General features: G+C 33.5%; 1 protein-coding gene across 1 annotated transcript in view; it reads left to right on the top strand.

The window, feature by feature from the left end:
* The window catches only part of COL21A1 (collagen type XXI alpha 1 chain), a 166,960-nt gene that overhangs the window by 154,328 nt on the left and 8,709 nt on the right, over nucleotides 1-3,923 (top strand). The window lies entirely within an intron of this gene.

Consider the following 3,923-nt stretch of genomic DNA (forward strand, 5'->3'; position numbering starts at 1 on the left):
AGGTCTGTGATCTTTATGTAATTTCTGTGTGACCTAGGGAGAACAAGGAGCAGTGGGTCCACCTGGAGAACCAGGATACTTGGGCTTACCTGGAATTCAAGGAAAAAAGGTATTTATTGTTTAAGAGACATAATTCACTTTTAATCAGCTGTTAACACGTAGATTTTCCTTTAGTGAATGTAGCATAATAGAACTGACTATACTTTTAATGATAAGCTAACCTACAGATTTGTTGTACTATGTGGAATATGTGTAACCCCATGCTAATAGCTGTGGTATCTTTTATGTCCCTGCGTGGGTATTGTCTCCTAAAGGAGGATTTTGGAAGAGGCATGCAGATCAGAAAATATAAACATATAGTTAAGTAATATCCTGTAACTTTAGATTGTTTTGCAGTCAATCCAGGTGAATCAAGAATATTTTAGGAAAAGTATTCAACATCACTCTTATTGAAACTGGGGTAAAAAGCGAAAGGATAAAAATTACCACCAGAATGTTTGACCACGAAGTACCTAGCTATAAAACAATTACATTACATAGAAGTTCATTTAAAATTAAATTAAGGGGTTTAAAATACAAATCATATATACCCATATAAAATGTTTTGGTGAGTTAAGACAGCAACACTTTAGATATGTTTGTACTCATGCTCTTTCTCTCTCATTAAGGAACCCTGAGCTGTTTCTGTATAAAGATTATTTGTTTGGAGATTTTAAGCAACAACTGACTGCCCATTTGTCAAAAAAGTCCATGCCACTGTAAATATATACCTTTCAGGTGAAAAGTGAATATACTGGCTTTTATTACGGAAAGAATACAAACTCTTAGGTTTACTTCTTCATATCCCTTGCTGTTTTAGTTTTTCTGCCACTTCATTTTTCTGTCCCACATGTATTGTCTACTTGGCCCCTAAATTATTATGCCCAGCATGATCCTTGACATTTTTGTTCTGATGAGAAGTAGGCAGCACTTGCTGACAGTGGAATTAACCTCTTAGCAGCAATTAAGTGTTAGACCTTTAGTGAATATTAAGTAAATCTACTGTGAATATATGTTTAGATTTAGAGAGTTTCCTTTTTCAAAAACTTGCTATTTAAAGAAAATCTGTATTTTGTTTGCAATAAACACAAAACTCTCCTCTGAATGTTTGGATAGCATGGTGTGATAGAAATTTAACGACAGTGTCCAAGTTCAACTTTGGGCAAGTGCTTACCTTTCCTGTGGGACCATTATCTCTATGAATGAGGACATTGAACTAGTTGGTCTCTAATGCCTCGTTTAGCTGAGAAACTCTAGGAAACTTATTCTTATGAAGTATTTTCCCCCAAAAGTTCATTTTTGAAGTGTATATTTTCTAAAATGTCATTTTACCATTATGTTTTGTTTTGATGTTTCTTATAAATTTATGGCTACTGTGAACCTGATGAAAGATTTTCAGTTTGTCAAAATAAGTCCTCTCTTGCTTGTTTGTTTAGCCTCAGATTGTAATCAGTATAGAAAAGTTTTCTTCTTCCTGGTAAGATAGGGATATTAAATTTTCTTTTGAATGTAAAAGCACAAGAAAGTGTTCATTTAGAACAGCATTTTGACATAATGTGGTTTATTTCTTCCCAAGTATTGTGTTGACGTCAGCTTCTGTATATGAGGCATTTGTGGAATTTGCATGAGATCATATATTTTTTTCTTTGCTGAAGAAAAAGATGTTTATTTGAAAGGAATCAGAATATACTAGAATATTATACATTTAAACTGCCTTTTTGTAGGGGGACAAAGGAAATCAAGGTGAAAAAGGCATTCAGGTACGTTGCTGGCTCTTTTTTTTTTTCTATTTAGCAATAAAATCAGAGCTTTGTTCTTTATAATTCTCATATTGCTTTTCCAGTTCCTTCTTCTTTCACCATCAATATCTAACTGTAAAATCCTAGCTTTCTACTTTTGCTACTAAATTTCTCAGACCACATCGAATCTAACCTTAAGATTCTTCACTGTTGTAGAAAACTTGGTAACAAAATGATTCAACAAAATAAAGATATAGATTTTATTACATACTTCTAATATATATTTATTTCTATATTTATAGTGTGTATGTTTCAAAAAATGATTTGAAATTGCATATGGCATAAGTAGATTTGATAAATCATTAACATCAAATGTAAAACATTCAAACTAATAAATAGAAGGAGAATTATAGAGAAAATTATATTGAGCTAAGAAAATCTAGGGTGCTTTAGAAGGACATTTGGTTTGGGGTATCTTAGTAACAAAGGCAAAGAGGAGAACCATGTAGGTACTATAGGAGACAAGAACAGTCTCACCTCAAAATAAGTGGCTGTGGAATGTTTTGTCATTAACTGAATACTGACCCATGAATAGGATGCCACTAGCAGAATCAGTGATATACTTATCCGCAATAAATGATATCTATTGGTCTTTCAATCTTTTTAGTTTTAGAACCATGGGATGTTTTCAACCATAAATTACAAATCTAGTGTCCAAACAGTACTTTAACAATGTTTTTAAAGTTAAAAGCTCAGTTATAGTGGCTGAATTTTGCTATGCAGAGTAAATGTAACATAAAAAGAAAAATACTTTGCAAAATTTCACAGATAGAATTTTGAAAGCTCTAGAATTTCTAGAGTCATAACCTCTTTCACATCAGGTGGGGAAAGATTCAGTAATTACACTGATTGTGGAGATAGGTGGATAGGAAATTTCAAATTGAAGTAATAATAGAGTCAAAATCTGCTAAGATCACAGTCTAACAATTGTTTTTTCAGACTATTTTTAAACTGAAGATATTCAAATGTTATTATGATTTCTCTAAGTTAATTTTGAAATTAGGAATATGGTAAATTTTAAGTCAATGCCTGTGAGCTCTAGACCCATATATTTAATTTTCTTTCTTTGAATTGCTTTTGGATGTCTCACGTGCACTACATATCCAAATCCAAACTTGTCATCTTTCCCCATGAATCATCTCCTACTTGTAGATTCTTTGTCATGGTAATTTGTATCATCACATAGTCAACTGAGGGGAAAAAAATGTCTTGGAAGTCATCTTACAACTCAATCTCTTTCTTCACATTCATTCAATTTTACGCATGTCTCTTGAACTTGGCCTCTTTTCCCTGTCCCTGCTATCCTAATTGTTTCTTGTCAGCAGTTCTGGATTACTGTGATATCCTCCTAACTATTTGATCTATTTGAGTCCAGTCTACTCTCCCCCCACTTCACCCCACACACACTTTTGCCAGCATGCAATGTCTAAATTACGTGTCTGCTTAGGAATCTCACAATAATGCTTACACATTTCAAGATAAAGTCTAGCCCATAAAGTGCCTCCTGGTTTGACTGAATCTTCAGTCTTATTCTTGCCACTCTGCCCACCATTATCCACTCTTGTCCACTCTTTTATCCAAAAGGAACTACTTGCCTTTGTCCTGTGTCTGTCTCCCTGGTACACCCTTCTATCTTTTCTCCCTAAAGGCCATATTCAGGATTGAGTCATTTTCCCTACCCTCTCTGTCAGATGTTTTTTTCTATGTTTCAATAGTATTCAGCCCAGATGTTGAATTATACATTGCACACTAATCAGACAGTATTTTCATCACTCTAATTATTGTCATTCTTGATTTAATTGCTTATCTTTCCTACCACTCGGTAAGCAATTTGAAAGCAAAGATGATACCTTTGTTTCAGTGGCTTTAAGGGCCAGCAAATAGGTGCTTCTCAATAAATATTGGGTATTCACTTTCATAAGTAAATCACTATGCAAGAATGAGTTAAAATTTTGGTCACTAGGTCTTTAATTGATTATATTAATCTAGGCATATGTTTTCCTAGAAACTGCTAGTTATCTCATTCAACATAGGGATAAAGTAATGCTTCAAGGTCTAGCACAATGTTTTATATAGGGCGAATAT

This window comes from Pteropus vampyrus, unplaced genomic scaffold (genome assembly GCF_000151845.1).
Source record: "Pteropus vampyrus isolate Shadow unplaced genomic scaffold, Pvam_2.0 Scaffold260, whole genome shotgun sequence".
Classification (NCBI taxonomy): Eukaryota; Metazoa; Chordata; class Mammalia; order Chiroptera; family Pteropodidae; genus Pteropus; species Pteropus vampyrus.